At 33.6% G+C, this 17,735-nt stretch overlaps 2 long non-coding RNA genes across 3 annotated transcripts; one reads left to right on the top strand and one right to left on the bottom strand.

The window, feature by feature from the left end:
• Window positions 1-8,410: 8,410 nt before the first annotated feature.
• LOC107956662 (uncharacterized) lies at window positions 8,411-13,130 on the bottom strand. Its single transcript, XR_005916192.1, has 3 exons — window positions 12,628-13,130; window positions 11,369-11,433; window positions 8,411-8,509 (listed from the first exon to the last, which is right to left on the bottom strand). It is a non-coding gene; the product is annotated as an uncharacterized lncRNA (long non-coding RNA).
• A 63-nt stretch (window positions 13,131-13,193) lies between these two features.
• Window positions 13,194-16,778, top strand: LOC107954233 (uncharacterized). Of its 2 annotated transcripts, none has more exons than XR_001699457.2 (4): window positions 13,194-13,877; window positions 14,196-14,268; window positions 14,353-14,439; window positions 15,571-16,778. It is a non-coding gene; the product is annotated as an uncharacterized lncRNA (long non-coding RNA). The 2 variants fall into 2 exon arrangements; XR_001699458.2 differs by having other exon boundaries at window positions 13,332-13,877; window positions 14,656-16,778.
• The last annotated feature ends 957 nt before the right edge of the window (window positions 16,779-17,735 follow it).

The raw sequence follows: 17,735 nt of genomic DNA, 5'->3' as shown, positions 1-17,735 counted from the left end.
CTTTCTCAATTCATAAATAGAAAGATAATGAGCTTCAACGCACTTAAACCAACATCCTCCGGCATTGGCAATAATATCCATACCAATTGAACTAAAACTCAATCGACATTTTGATTTAAATATTTAAAACTGAAATTGAATGAACTAATCATTTGAATCAAAATAATTAATTGAATTAACTGAAAATTTTGGGTTTATTTAATTTGATTTATTCAATTTAATTAACTTAACCATATTTTATAACTTGGGTCTCTTCTGATATTTCTTTATTGTTGGTTTCTTTGAAGGGGTAGAAGTAACTCTCTCCTTAGTGTGAGCTTCATTTAATAAAGCAGTGATGTCCATACCAGATGCTTGGTTGGGCGTGGTATGAGATTTTGAAAATGATCCTACACCATCAATGTGAGTATTAGCCTCATTTGAAGAAGAAGAAAAAATGAGGAATACCAAGAGTGATAACCTAGTTTGGAGATCGAATCCCACAAACTTCTTAGAAATAAAAAAACAAGGTTCTCTTGCACATTTGGTCAGAACTTGTGCTAGATTACTGGTGCCATTAAATAGCTAGGATTCTGACGCTTAAGCCACATTATAGTTATCTAACCAACTGATGGGGTCAATATCACGACGATCATTTGGGCTTTGATTTAGCAAATAATTCTGGAAAACATTCCTAACTGTAACTAACTCTACCAATTCAAGGGTACGTCCTCTCATCGGACGTTTAAATTGTTTCTTAGCAACTTTAGAATCAACAGGTTGATAGTTGGCACAAATGGATTCCCGAGGAAGAGACCAACATGTAGGAAAAACAAAACCACTTCCAAGTTTGCAGATAACTCTTATGAACTTGTCATTCTTTAAGTGCAGGTTGGAAATAATGTTTTGATAAGTGGCTCATAACCTTGGCGTACACTGAAATGAGCATTTCCAACACCAACCCCTTGTCTTATGACTTTTAACTGATAAAATTTCTAAAAAAACTCCCATGAGTGGTGGTTTATTACCCATGCAACATTCAATAAAATAGGCTACCAAAGTCCACCAGGACAAGGCTGATAGTTGTCCTGGTGCAATGCCATACTCAGTTAATACCGAGCAAAAGAATGGGTGTAATGGTAAGTAGAAGCCAACCTCTAGTAAAATTAAAGGAAGGATAAAACCTTGGGTATTGTCGTCTAAAATCACAAGAAAAAGTTGGGTGTCTAATGCCTCGAGACCCTAAATACTTATGAATTTCCTCTTGGGTGGTACTACAATCATATGAGGGAGTTGATACGCATGAGGGAGTATCATCAGGACCTTAGGGATCGAAAGAGAAGGGAATCTTAGGAGTGATGATTCGACTACTTTGCCTTCAACCTCTACTTCGAGTATTTGTTTTAGACATCACTAAATGTAATTGGGAAAAAAGAAATGAAGTGAATAGAATAAAATATTACCTTTAAGAAATATGAGATTAAAAATGATAAAAACTGAAGGATTTAGCAGAAAAGAGGTTAGGGATTTTGAATGGTTCAGCGAAAGTGTTAAGAAAATGTTTGAGTCTCTGTTTTATAGAAACAAACGTGTGTAAGAAGTTTATTCCGTGAAAACTATCTAGGTTCTCTAATGTGAGTTTGACATCTGTCAAAAGCGTAAGAGTGTAGCGTTCGAATCTAGGTGATTAACCGCAAAAATTTTGATTTTGTCCAAAGAAGCAGGCTGGTGGAAATTTCTTATTAAGGTTTTCAAAGAAGTGGGTCAATAGATGGAAAAATTTTGATGGGTAAGTAGGAAAGGAAAAATCGCCTAAACATTGTCACGTGCTTAGCGCAAACAAATGATTTCAGTTAGGTATTCAGAGTCTTTCAACTTTAAATTTTCGAGGAGGAAATTTTGTTAATGGGAGAAAAGTTGTAACACCCCAGGTCTGGCGAGTTTAAGGTTTTTACGGATCATAGTAAACAGTTTGCCTGGTGAAGTGTTATCCGCCCAAGTGATTGTATTGGCATATACGTGTCGGCGTTCAGTATCAGCCACATAAGAAAGAAAGGATTTGATTTCATGATAATATGTTATATTAAGGAAAAGTTCATGATAATTGATAAAGAGTAAGTATGGAATGAGTATTCACCAAAAAGTATAGTACGCCTAGTTTGTTTAGAATATTATGCTATCCAAATTATAAGTAATCTGGTTAGAACATAATTGTACAGTCTAATTTGATAATAGTGATTGTAATGAACTTGTTTATATTCTCTCAAAGACTATAGGCCATTAAGAGGGCAAATTATGAAACATATGACACTTGTTAAACTCCACTAAGTAAGTTGAGTCATATTTATATGTGTGGGATGAGTTCTAAAAGGGGTTCTTCTTTTTTTCTTCTTCCTTAAATGGTATTCACTGATTTCTTCCTTAAGTTTGAATGTATCTTTTCCTCAATAAACTAGAATCTAAGATTATGAGGACAATCAGTGGTTATTCCATCTCAGGGTAAGTATTTTTCTCTACATGTTAAGTTATGAATGAATAAGTCTACATGTGGAATTTGAACAGTAAATTGTAAGTGCAAGGTTTTGTATGAGATTGTCAGCAATTGAGATGATAAGTAAATTGTATGTATTGGAGATGTAATAGTGAAATTAAGTTTCTAAGCAGTGGTTGCTACTGGTTTGAGAAGAATGTTAAGTCTGGAGCTTAGAACTACAGTAGGTGAGAACTAGGTGAGTCTTTACACTGACTCTCTCTTGTGTAAACTCTTCAAGTTGAAGTATTTGTATATAAAGGATAATGAAATTTATAGAAAACAGTAAATGTATGATCATAATAAAGATGATGTAGGTGTTAAAATGATCTATATAAGATTCTATTGAGAAAAATACTGATTGGTAAGAATACAGGTATAGTGGTGATATGAAAAGAATGTTAGCCATAAATACATTCAAATCTGGGTAAGTAAGTAATGATAAATGTTCTATTGTGAAGCCTCTGGTAGGGAAATTATAATGCTAACCAGACTAGCTTGTCACTGATTGAAAATGAGTGTAAGACCATGAGGTAGAGGCCCATGGCAGATTGGTATGACTTGGAACCATTTATGGTGTAGCCTTCAGTAGGATGATACTGGAAAGACAGAACATGATACATGAATGTGTGTAAGACCATGTGGTTAAGACCCATGGCATGATATGGTATGTCTGTATATGTGTTCATGGTGTAGCCTTTGATAATGTGTAAATCAAAATGGCAGATCACAATACATGAAACTCTGTATAAGTCTATAAGAGAGAGACACATGGCATCTTCCGTGAAGTCCGCAAGGACAGTACACATAAGATTTTTGTATAAAGCTTGTATGGCGTGATCTGTCAAGAAAGTTTGGTAAGATTTGAATGTTTGTATTTATGGTAAGATATGAATAAGTCTTTTAGTTCTATAATAAGTATGGTTAAGAGAAGGTATTAATATGCTCAGAGTTAAGAGTTGAATAAGTATGTTTGTGATTGGGTAATTAATTGATTTTTATTGCTTTTAATTGAGAAAACTATAAGAATGCCCTCGAGAATGCAAAAACGATCTCGTTCCCAAATTGCCTAGGCTTCAGTGTCAAAATTTGATGGCGTCAAATTTGCCCAAAAAGAGCCTGTAGAATTCTATCAAATCATTCAAAGACGTACGTTCATCCTTGACCATGGTTTCGGTTCGGCTTTATCTTTTAACGATGAAATCTGAGACGATGTTCATTTTCACTAATGGGATAACTTTTGCTTACTTCCTAAGCAACCTATTGTTATACCCGTAGTGCTGGAATTCTACTCCAATTTAAAAATTACTACATGTAATAGGGTATACATAAGACGTTAACATATTGATATTTCCCCCACCGTCATCTACGAATACTATGGCGTGCCATGTTACGAGGAGAATGATCTGTCGTCCCTCGATTTGAACCATTTTACTAATTTAGACACGGAGGCCATTCTAAACTACCTTACGAAAGGTAGAGGCAAATGGATGCGCGAAGCTTCCGCGAGGCAACCTCTCTCATTTAATCAATCAATCATGTTCCCCATTGCGAAAATATGGATGCAATTCATATGCACTCATCTTTGCCCTGCATTAGATGCTAACAATGTAAATGTGCTTAGAGCAGCCTTGTTGTATATCATTTTGCAGCGAAAAAGAATTTGTGTAGGTACTTTGGTGAATCGACAAATAAAATGTTGCATCGCAGGTGGTAAAGTCAATATTTATTTCCTATATTTAGTCATTAACTTCTATCGTAGGGATAGTGTTGACATAGCATCCACCGAGCAAACTCAGCGTCCAACACGCAGCATCATCAGAAATTCCTTGCTCCAACAATTTCAAGAGCTTCATAGGAAGAAAATTCAAGAGTGGAATCAACGAGGTAGCGAAGGAAGGGAAGTACCTCGATCTACAAAAAGGATGAGTGTCGAGAAGGAAACTAAGGGTGAGCCTACATAGTGGCAATACAGATTAGGACGTGACGTACGCTACAATAATTGGATACTTGAGGTGATAAAGTCATTTATGAGTGCATTCATGGTAAGTTAAGGGGTAAGAGCCATACAATGGCCCATCAGATCGAGTGACTCATCGAGGGTGTAGAAAACGAAGGGGAAGTAGAGCCTACAAAAGGAAACAAGAAAGTTAAGGCAACGAAAGACGAGGCATCAGAGGGTTATGAAACAACGCCTCGAGATAAGACTATGGAAGACGATGCTATATCTATAGGTCCTATGTCCAAGGGTGTAGATCCAAGAGAACAGAGCACGTCTTTCCGATGAACGAAAGTGAATAAGATCGCTCCTAAATGAAGAAACATATTGAGAGTCAACAAGACTGATTTAGGGAACGACACGTCCAATGCTAAGTTACATGCTTTCGCGTTTTAATTTTATTTAATTTTATACGGCATGTAAACTATTTAAACACTTTTGACTTTTTTTTGTGTTCGGTGTGCCTTTTGATTTTTTTCTTTATTTTTCTTATGTGCAGCGAATTACCCTGAAAGATTACACAACAGATAGAGTTTCAACGAGGAGGTGGACGTCCGAGATAGTTTGATGCTCAATTCTTGGAAGTTTAGGAACCTCATATCCTTTCTTTTAAACACGTTGGGGACAATGTATAGTCTGAGTGTGGGGGTGCACATAAGTTTTTATGTGTGTTTATTTTTGTTTTTATGTTTATGTTTCTTTTAATTTTTATGCATTTTTCGAAAGAAAAATTCGAAAACTCATAAAATATTTTTCGTTTTTGTTTTAATTTTTCAAAAATCCAAAAATATTTCTTACTTTTATTTTTTATATTTGTTATTGCATGGTGCTTGAACTGTAATTAAGTAATAAGTTAGTAGTTGTACATATCAAATACGTATATAGAATTCCCAAACTTGTAACTTTTTAATGATACTAGATAATTTCTTGCTCTTAATTGTAGATTAATTAGTTCACTTAGTTAATAGGTATAATATATTAGAGGCAATAACCGAAATGAAAATGTATAAAATGGATCATAGGATGAATAAAATATATGGATCCTTGTAGATAAATAATTCGAATTGCTAATTGTTCGTTTAAATAGATGCATGCTTAATAGATTATTGCTAGGTGATAATTTGGGAAAAACTTTAAGCATTGTTTGTATAGCCTTGAGCCTAAAAGACCAACCTTAAACATTACATTATCTCTAGTTCCCAAATTTGAGTCTTACATTACCCTTCTTAATGAGCCTCTGTGTTTGAAACCTTGAGCCGAAATTGAGTTCGAAACTCAACCCTTCACAGTCCTTAAACTTTGTAACGCACTATTGGATGGACATCAGGTCATGGACATCGACGGTTGGGTAGGAACATTATGGAGGTTTCTCACAAAAGTGTACTCGAGTGATTAGTGAAAAGGGATTGAATTAGCTCATAATTTATTCCTCCTAGAATCATGCTTAAAAAGAAAAGGAAAATTTGAAAGAGATAAAAGTGATAATCAAAAGCATTGTGAGAGAAAAGAATAAACAAAGTGTATAGATGCTTAAAACAAAAAAAGAGCATAAAATAGTCTCGAAATCATAGTGCACAAAACGAGCTAATATCAATCATCCTTTTCCACACTGTTGGAGAAATAAAGAAGATGAGAGAAGGATCATGAGATTTAATGATCATATCTGGGGGGAATTAGGAACAATTTCGTGTGTTATACTATTCATAGTGCTTGAACCGTTTTGAGATAAACTTTCTTTAAATCCGTACCAACCTCAACCTCAAAACTTTACAAGCCTAAAAGGCCTTTTGGACCTAAATAAGTCATCGACGCATTAATTTGTACATAACTTGTATTTGTTGTAACGAACATGAACAATTCTTTTTAAATATATACAAGTGATCCGTAGAATTTATTTTTATGGATAACATTTGTACATATGTTCATTTACATTACTCTACCTCTATTGGCACTTTAACTTCTTTAACTAATAATGTTTACATTAGAAGTAGGTAAATTACTAGATCTCATTCGTTAATTACATGTGAAGTAATTCTTGTACAAATTTGATGTTGTACAACTACATAACTTAATTACCTAATTTAGTCCAAGGGTTGTCTTTTTGCAAGTTTTGTGTTGCTTTAGGACAAGCAAAGGCTTGAGTGTGTGGGAGTTGATCTGCCACAAATTGATGTGGCAAATTAGGCTTTTCTGATTCACTTAATGAGCTTTTTCTCAAGCAAAATAGAGTTTTTAGCATAGCTTTTTGTTATTTTCATATTTTTGGGTAATAAGTGAAAATGTCCTATTTTTGTTTATTTTTTTACTGAAATTGGCTACTAGTGCCATTTGGAGGCCTAACGTGTGTTTGAGTGTTGTAAGGATATGTTAAAAGTTAGAAATAATTGAGAACGTTACCTAGGGCAAGGGTATCACGATATCCAACCATTGAGATCGCGATACCTCTGACAGTGTAAAGGATCAAGGATTCCCTTCAGTGGTACTGCAATATCCCCTTGGGTATAGCGATATCCACCTCCTAAGGAAAACCCCAAGTTTCAACACTACTCCAGATACCGTGATACCCTCTTCTGGGTATCGCGATATCTCCTTTTTTAAGAGGACAAACTTGGACAAAAAGGGCAACCTTTACCTACTTGGCCCACCAATCACACAAGGCTCGTGTCGGGGCATTTTTGGTATCGAAAATTCATCAGAATACACTTCAAAATAGCCAAAAATTGCTGAGAATGAGACAGACACACATTAGCTTAATTTTAGGTTTAGTTTTTTCTAATTTCTTTTTAGTTTTTCTCTGCACTTTTCCAGGGTTTTTATTTTTCTCTTTTTCTATCTTAGATTAGAGTTTATTTTTTTGCATTTTCTTCTTATTCTTGTTGTTCTTAGTGTTAGTTGAGTTAGTTAACATTGTAGGTAAGGTTTATTTACATTTATAATCCTTATACATTACTTTTAAGACTATTTAAGCTTTATTTTAATGTATTTCAGTTTATTTTACTTTTAATCTGTTAAAGTTTGTTCTTTTTTATTTTTTTTTCTTTTAGATTTATCTATTAGATGCTTTTGGTTTCATGCTATTTAAGTTTTCTTGCATAAAAATCTTAACTTTTACATTTTTCTCAAGCTTTACTTTCATGTCTGTTTTTTTTTCCATGTTTATGTGTATTTTCTTTGCTTTGAGCATGTGTAACTACACCTTTAAAGAGCTTGGTTGATGAAGATGTGGGTAAACTAAAACTCTTGGACAAATGTATAAATCGTAATAAATGGGACTAATTTGAATAGAACTAAGAACTTAGGTAGTGATGCCCCTAAGGGAATATTAAGATAAAGTGAGACCGAAAGGTAATCTTGTCACGCACCCATTCGTTAGTCCCAGATTAACCGGCGAGATCGAAAGATAAACCAAACTTAATTTGTCTAAGTTGGTAAAATTGAGATCGGAAGATAAAATGGAACCACTTGGTAATTTCCACGATTTATGTCTTTAGTACGAGATTTGGTGAACCACATCGAAGTCAACCAACCCTCACTAGTTATTTGCTGGATAATCCCTCTAGTTTTACATTTCTTCCAATTTGGTCCTTAGAGTAGAATATTTAATTTTCTTGCAACCTCATCTTTTTATGAATGGGCGTACTATAAAATCATATTAGTAGTCGTTTAGACTCTATTGTGTATGTTAGTTATCTTTCAGCCGCCTCTTCATTTGGGTTCAACCCATTGGAATACTTCGTGTTCCATCGAAACTATAAAATTTACAACTAACACTGTACGCTTGCAGCAAAATCGAGCTTTCAAAATTGTTATATAAATTTGTTATTTTAACGCACACATGCTCAGTCGGTCAAGTGTCCTTACCACCTATGCCATTGCATTATTTCTTGATTTGTAACCTTATTACCTAAAAAACAAGCTTGAACAGAACCACTACTACCCTCCAATATATATAAGCCATCATGCAATCTACCACTGCCAATCTTCCTCCTTGTTTGAATGTCCTGGAATACACAATAATCATGGAAAAACTTAATTTTGCAATTTAAGGTATTTGTGGTGACACTAATAGATAAAAGGTTAATCAAAAAATAAGGAACATGTAGTACAGAGGATAATTTAATATTGGGCATACAGTTGATAGAACCTGATCCGGTTACAAGAGTGAAAGACCCATTGGCTATCCTGACACTATCATTTTGTTTGACTTAGGGAGTAGTTTAAAAAACTTTTAGAGGAATCTGTCATGTGTCTAAAAAACTTTTAGAGGAACTTGTCAAGTTGGGACAAAAGACGTTTGAGATGTCGAATTTCATCTGAAGAAAATGGTGCAGTGGATGCAGTTTCTGTAGATGACTCTATAGCCTCATACAAGTTTGTTTGACCCTGATTTGACTTATTTTGTTTTCCTCCACGGCCTCTAGTGGATCGACCATGTAATTTCCAACATGTTTCCCTAGTATGTTGTGGCTTCCCACAATAATCACATTACAGATTATCTTTATCAATGTTACCATCTTTCTTTGGCTCTTGAGAGCCATTAGCGATCAACCTAGCTTTCCCAGTTGGTGTTGTATAAAGCACAACACCTCTTCTTTCTTCTTACTGGAAATTGGAGTATGATTCCTTAAGAGAAGGAAAATGAATTTTTTTTAGAACTTGAACCTGAATTTGATCATACTCAATGTTTAAACCAGCCAAAAAGTCGTAAACCCTCTCTTTTTCCACAAGCTTCTAAAACTTTACTGCATCTCTAGTACAGTTGGCTTGGAAGTCTTGGTAATAATCTAGCTCCTGCCATAAATCACTCAATTTAGAAAAATAATGAAAAATTGACATCTCACCTTGCTTAGTGTTGTGAACTTTATTGCGAATTTCAAAAATCTTAACATCATTCCCAACTTGTGAGTAGATGAGACCAGTTGCATGCCATATTTTTTTCTACAAAGTCAAGTAAGAGGTATGTTCTAAAAATCTGGGGTTGCATAGAATTGATAAGCCAGGACATAACAAGAGTGTTATCAGAGTCCTACTGGTAGTAAGTGGAACCATTGACATCAAGTTTTTAAAAATCACCAGTAATATACCACTATAGTCATCTAGCTTTGATACACAATAAGCACTATCGTGACCATGCGAGGTAATTGTGCCCATCAATTTTTATCGAACTAATTTGTAATGAGGGTTATCATAAATAAATTTTTTTTGTCAGCCATTTTTTCTCTTAAAAAAACACCACTAGAGCCAATAAAATCAAGGGATATCGAAGAAACACCAACAAATCCAATAGTGGTGGCTAGAGAATCAAAGTCGACAAAGGTGGGCTGCACGCGTCGGCATGTGGACAAGGATGCCAAAGGTATGGGTGGTGCGTGAGGGCCACGTGTAGAGAGTTTGGGCACCATATTTTAAGGTTTCATTGGAGATTAGACTACAACTTTGTTGAAGAGGGCGGTGAAAAAAATTTGGCCGGAAGAAGAAAAGTACAAAATTGGATTTTCTAGGGTTTGGGAATTTCGGAAAAAAATGCTCCTAAATCTAAATTCTCAATCTCTTGATACCATGTTGAAAATAGGAATTATTTTTCCTTGTCAATTAACTTATTTATTTACATGGATATATGTACACAACTATGTTGAACTACTTAAGGAAATACAATTTTCACAATAAATAGAATTAATAAAGTCCTAATACTTTAGCCTTAAGAAATCATATCAGTCTTGAGTAACAAGTTTGTCAATGGTCAAAAAAAAGTATATATGCCATCAAAGTACAAGTGAATATTAAAATTTTAACTATATTTCTTGATCCCGAGTACCAATAAAAAGGGAATGACGGAGGAGGAGAGCTTTTGTTCACCTACGTTAAATAGAGAGTCGGCAATGGGTATGATGAGCTAAAGGGAGAAGAGGGAGGAAAGGTGACGTTCTTCAGAAGAGAAAGAGAAGAAGAAGAAAAAGAAGAAAGATCTCCTATTCCCTTGTGCACCCAGGCTTATGTAACGGGTTGTTGTAACACTTCTCACCCATCTTGATTTAATATACGAATGGAAGGTGCTACCAGAGCACTTTCAATCTTAAACCAAATTTTTTTTATAGAAGTATTCATTTCGCATCATTTTAATGTTCTATGAATCCAATTTACCAAGTTTAGAAAGATTCAATATGATTAAAAAAATTATGGGTCATTAAGTAATAATAGGGACTTGTCCAAATCATAACACAAGTAGCTAAAGTTATTTAGCTTAAATTAAGGTCATTCGGGTTTGGGAAAGTAGTAGTTTTACTATAATTTAAAACTTTAAAAACTTTAAATAAAATCATAGAAATAACTTAAAAACATTTTTTAAGGCTTTAAAATTAACTTAAAATCATTTAGAAACTTTTTGTGAGTGATCAAAGATGTCTAAGGTCAAATACGAGCTTCAAGGAGCTCAAAACAACCAACTAGTACAGGGGGCCTATCTAGGCAACAACATATCAGTACCTTGGGCATAGGTACCGATACCTAAGCTTGGAACTGTAGCATTTTTCTACAAACTTGCTCCGACTCAATACCTATGGTAAGGGTACCAAACCCTAGACCCTTAAAGTTAAAAATTAGGCCAGAAACACTTAAAATCATGCCCAAACTCATCCATAACATATCCACGAGTAACAAATCATTATAATACAATTTCTAAATTTATTAAGACCCAAAATACAATACATGTGTGTTCAAAGTGATCAACAAACAAAATCTTATAAAAGGGTTGTCTAAATAGTTAAAATTTAAAAATAACCTTACAAATGCAATTACAATAAATGCATTTGTATACAAGCCAAGATTCAAAATTAATTGCAACTAAATTAAGGAACTACAACCTTAAGCTCAAGTGGTGATGCGATGCTCCCAAGTCAAAACACCATCTTTTCGAAAAATGCAAAATCTACACATTTTAAAACAACTAATGTGTGAGTTCAATAAGTTCAGCAAGTACACAAGGATATTCTATTTCGTTATTAGTGTTGAGCCCTCTTTAGTCATGTCTATTACAAAATATACTCATATCAAATTTTAAGGTTGCAAATGAATTCATTTCTTATTACCGAAACTTAAGTACTCAACTCACCCTTTAATAATCCAATAGTCATTCACATTGGGAATTTATATTTAGGACTCTCATTGGGGGTAACAATATTGCTTAATCCAAAGTTTATTCACTTTTTGGCTTTATTCTTTTAAATTATCCTCATATGAGTTCCAATTATGGCTATTAGTACATTATGCTAGGCATGTATTCCCTTGTTCATTTTTCTATTATGGGCATATAGAATCATAAGTTTCAATCTCATTTTTATGTCCTATGGCTCATGGTTTAACTTTGTTGTTCAACACATGCTCATTTAACTTGTTGGATTATCTCAAATCTCATTTGTGTCACAAATGGTCAAAGCTTAATATCATGACATTTAATTTTCAGCTCAAATACATAGCATGTTTATATCTATCTATTTATATTCTCAAGTAAATCTCATCGTTAAGATTTTAAATTTGTTTCGCCCTTAGTAAACATTGTAAAATGAGACTCGGATATACGAGAACCCTCTAAAATGCACTAAGAGCATGAAAGTGATTCACTCTAAGGCATCACAACTCATCTTTCCTGAACACACTAAATTTCTAGGCCTAAGGGAAACAAATTACATCCCTCCAAACACACCAGAGAGCACTGAATTGCTAAAATTGAAAACAATAGATCAAATCCCTCCAAAACACATTGAATAGCACTAAAGTGATAAACTTGAAGACAATAGATCACATCCCTCCAAAACACACCAAAAAGCACTAAGGTGCTAAGCCCAAAGAGAACAAATCACATCTCATATCCTTATTGACATGTCAATCCTATCCTAACTTTTCCACTAAGTTTACTAGGGTTCATTTAGTTCAGAAGTAACTTATTTCAGTTAAGGTCATTTACATATTTATAAGTATTTTATTTAGGCAGAGGTACAATCAAGGTTACAGGGTTTAGAGGTTGTTTAGACCATTCTTGTCTAAACTCACATATTGACACACTAAGTGCCTAACACATACATATTTTAGCATAGGAAAAGTAAGAGTATCCAAAGGTACTTACCTTTTAGATGCATTTTTACTCAATTCTAAGCTTTCAAATACTTGAATACATTCTCATCCTTGCTTGAAAACCTAACATCCAACCTTTCCTCAAATCCTCATATATAAAAATATAACAAAAATATTACCACAAATCTTTCGAAGTTTTCCCAAATAACCAATACCAAAAATCAAGCTAAGGGAGGTGGAAAAAAATCATCTTACCTTATCGAAGCTTTCGTTCTCTAGCCACAGTTTTCTCTTTCATAAACCTATGAAACCTTAGCCTGAATGGTGAAGTTTATAGAGGAAATGAACTTGGAATCAAGTTTCTTACTTGATTTTATTAAGAAATCAAAGTTTGGATGTTAGGAAATGGTTTGATTTTGAGAGAAAAGAAAATGAGAAAAAGAATAAAGCTTCATGGGGAGAGGGAGGGACAACAGCAGAAGAAAAACTGATTGGGGCCGGTTTACCTCTTTCTTTCATTTTAAAATCACACAAGTGAAACCCAAATGCCCAATTCAAACAATTTCAAGCCCACTAACATGATCCAAGTTCCAAATGTTCAAATTTATTTCATACACTAACAGCTTGTTTGGTTTGGTGTATTCGCATAGCCAATACACCCTTAATCGGTGGGCCCCACCTAATCCGGGTGTAACACGTCGTTTGGTTTGATGTATTGGTAATACGCACCTAATCCATTACCTTCTTAATCGGTGAAAACCACCGATTTCTATTCCCTCCTCTTTGCCCAGATTAGCTACCGATTGAACATCACCTCCCTGATTTGCCCTCCCCCCATCCCCTTGTTTCTCTTCTGTTCCTTCATCCGATTTCCTTCCTTTCTATTCACTGACCCACTCCAGGCCCTAACCTCTCTGAAGCAAAAGCTCGTATCTTCCTCCACTCAACGAGTCGACTCAGCGGCCCTCGCTGACGCCCTCGAGATCTCTTTGGACCATGCACGTCTCGTCCTCGACACTCTCGCCTCGGTGCTTCACTCCGAATCCGACCTTCTCGTCACCTCGCGCTTCGACGATGTTGATTCCGTTGGTGCTGATTTGCTTGATCTGATCCTGTTTTTGTACATTCAATCGTATAAAAGGCATGGGCGCATGTTCAAAGTTTGAAATCCTGTCTTGATGAGCATAATTTGGAATTGCGTGTTAAGACAGCTAATGAAGCTGAAGCAATATCCCAGCAAAAGTTGGCTGCTGCAGAAGCTGAAATTGCTGAGTTGCGACACAAATTGGAGGCTTCTAAGAGGTTACAGTTTACTTGTTTCTTTTTCTTTATATTAGATTACCTTTTGATGTCACTGATTCAGGTTTATTATTTTAATATTCCTTTTCTTTCTGGAAGCGGATTTTGCCTAGATCTCTGCAAACCTGCTGCTATTCGTAAAATGTTTATTTGATGTGCCTAGAGAATTCCACCACACATTATTCTGTTGAAATTCTCATTACCAGAATGTAGATGTATTAGAAATTGTGTAGCTGGTATTTATGTTGTCGCTACCTTCATTTATCAAACAATGGGTTTACGCCTAGCAAGTGAAAAGTGTTAATTATGCTGTTATTTCAGGGATAAATCTAGGCTTACTGATTCTTTAAAAGCCAAAATTGAAGAAAATGAGGCTTACTTATCTGAAATAGAGGTTAGCTTCTTGTCATTTAGTCTTGGCTTTGCCTTTGGTACTTTCATGATGTTTTCATTACACCATTAGTTTGGTTTTCCTCAGTCAATTGGACAGGCATATGATGATATGCAAACTCAAAACCAGTAGCTATTGCAGCAAATTACTGAAAGAGATGACTATAACATCAAGGTAATCAATTATTTGGTTTATGATATTCAGAGATCCATTGAAAGTTTATGCACTAGCATCATTGTACCCTTTTCTTTCTTTCTTTCTTTTTTTTTCCTTTTTTGCTACTTACTGCCATAAAACGATGGTCTCTTGATAAGTTTTCTGTAACTATGTCTTTATGCTGACTAGTTTTAAATTGATTTTGTATAACTCTGCCTTTTTTAAACCCTCAAGCATCCAGTTGTCACTAGCTACCACTGCCAGCCGTGTACTTAGAGGTGAACGGTGCTTCATATACTCATAGATGTTTGATCATGGAATAGAAATTTTTACTTGGTAACCAATCACAGAAGCTAACAATCATCATTTCCCTTGAGTTAAACATGAGATAGAACTTGGGAAGCTGGGTTCAGTTCTTGGTCTCCATTTGGGTGTTAGTTGTCGGTGTGAAGATTCATAGGTATTCTCTTTGGCTGGTCATCTGATATGATTGGTTGGACTTGTGATAACTAAGTGCCCATTTTCATTAATGTAAAATTTTATTGAGATTTCATTTATTTTTGGCAGGCACTGAGATTTTTGAATAGCCTAACTCCTCCAAATATATCAAGGATGAGGGTTTTATTGGCCCAAACATTACTGAAATTTGCAAAAATAAAAAATGATGTTGATCTTGTAATTTTAATTTAAAGACAGATTATGATCTAGTATTTCAAGGTAGCAGTTCTTCAACTAGGCTCTTCAGTGTTGTAGTTTGAGCTCTTGTTCTCATTTCCTGACAATTGGAAAAACTTGCTTCTGTGCCATTTGACTACATTAAGAATGGTTTTGTACCTGTTACTTAGAGAAGAAATACTTCATAACATGTAGCCTATGTTGCTTTCCTCATTTTCCTTGAATTACCTTTGTCCGACAGCAGTATCTGAAACATATTACGGTGTCGGTATGATTCTCCAAGTATATGGAAAAACTTAGAAAAATTGGCCATACTTGTGTTGGGCACATGCCCCTATCTGATGCACACTCCCAAGTTCAAGTAACATAGCATACAGCTATGGTTTGTTCGATTCTGTTTTGGACACTGTTTTTTATTTGGCCTGTTTTCTCCATCTATTTCCAAATTTGCTTATAGATTATTCCGTTCTTCAGGTTGTTATTACAAAATGCTACCATCTCTTCTGCAACCCTTGTGTGCATAAAGTCACCGAAAATCGTCACCGCAAGTGTCCGGTTTGTGCTGCAAGCTTTGGTGCCAATGATGTTAAACCTGTTTATATCTGATTTAGGAGCTCTCATCAGAACTGGTTATCCATGAGATTCGATGCACATCTCACATGCTTGCACTGTCAACACAGATATGAACACTCACAGGTTCCATGTATTGTTGTTTTAGAGTTGTTAGAAAAGAATCTAGACTGGAACTAGAGGTTTCCTATCCGTTTGGTCAGTGCAGATCCTCTCAACATTTGCTTGTTTGGTTCCAAGTTGATTGGACTTAATTCTACAGTATTTTATGATGTTTGCCTCTTCATTTAACTGCCTGGAACCACTGGAATCTTTCAAGTTACTGTTTGCAGATTATTCAGAATTGATCAATTTCTGTATTCTGCTGAAACCTTTTGGAGCAGTACTCAAAAGTTTTTGGGCTGCACAGATTTTAGTAGAACATTTTAGTATTATTTGTTTTCTTTTTCATTTTTTCTTTATATATATATTAATGGTAGTTTATGACAGTTACATGTTGAAGGAAAATAGTCTTCTATTTCTTTTATTTATTGTGGAGGAAGTAGCCATTATAAGGCCTTCCTTTGGAAATTAACGAGTCTGATTTTGCTTGTGTTCCTCTAGGTAGGGGACTAATGAGAATGATTGAATCATGAGACTTACTGTTGTATCCGTATCATGTTTATATATATATATTGCTGTGCCGTAATTGTATTCAAAATATTCTATATTTATATAAATTTTGATATGTTGGCAATTCAGATATTGAGACGTTAGTGCATTCATGTTGTTAATGTCTTTACTTTGTAGCAATTTATGTTCTGCTTCTACAGAATGGAAGAATCGATTATGGTGAATTTGTTGCCATGGTACTAATTTTCAGTTTGTTGGCAGATTGTACAGCAGATCCAGAATATGATGACTCATGAGAAAAGCGATCGGGAAACGGTTTTGGTTCGTCGCATGCTCCAGGACGGGTTACTTGATGTTGTTTGTTTGAAGCATTAGAGAGATGCTGTTGGTTTATGGAATGCCATAGGTTTTGTAAAACTTTGAGGAGTGTGGAAGTGTTAAAGTTATTCAAAATTAACAAGCTCACTATAAAGCAGCAAATTTATATTAGATTCCCATAATATACTTGCTGCATAAATGCCTTTGATTTCCATAAGTTCATATTTAAAGTTGGAATTTATAAATGTTTCAATGAGTATATGCTGCCACAGTTTATAGGATCTTAGAGAAATGTAATTTTCACTAACACAAATTACTCTTCTTTGCGGCTTAATTTGACTTTTAACACTAAGTAAGCTGCCACTAAATTTATTTCTTTTTACAAAATATTTAGAAAAAAATATTAAATTATATTTAGAAAAATTATATTTAATAATAATTATTTTAAATTATATTTTATAGTATTATATATTATGATTTTAGTAAATTCATATAAGAATATTTAATATTAAGAATTTTATTAAATCATATATTTTAATTAAAATATATTTAATAATAATTATTTCAAATTATATTTTATAGTATCATATATTATAATTTTAGTAAATTCATATAAGAATATTGATTATTAAGAATTTTATTAAATCATATATTTTAATTAAAATATATTTAATAATAATTATGTTAATTTATATTTTACAGTATCATATATTATGATTTGAGTAAATTAATATAAGAATATTAATTATTAAGAATTTTATTAAATTATATAGTTTAATTAAAATATATTTAATAATAATTATGTTAATTTATATTTTACAGTATCATATATTATGATTTGAGTAAATTAATATAAGAATATTAATTATTAAGAATTTTATTAAATTATATAGTTTAATTAAAATATATTTAATAATAATTATGTTAATTTATATTTTACAGTATCATATATTATGATTTCAGTAAATTAATATAAGAATATTAATTATTAAGAATTTTATTAAATTATATATTTTAATTAAAATATATTTAATAATAATTATGTTAATTTATATTTTACAGTATCATATATTATGATTTCAGTAAATTAATATAAGAATATTAATTATTAAGAATTTTATTAAATTATATATTTTAAT

Source organism: Gossypium hirsutum, chromosome D07 (assembly GCF_007990345.1).
Source record: "Gossypium hirsutum isolate 1008001.06 chromosome D07, Gossypium_hirsutum_v2.1, whole genome shotgun sequence".
NCBI lineage: Eukaryota > Viridiplantae > Streptophyta > Magnoliopsida > Malvales > Malvaceae > Gossypium > Gossypium hirsutum.
Note: the sequence above shows the minus strand (reverse complement) of the source record. Positions and strands in the feature narration are given on the sequence as shown.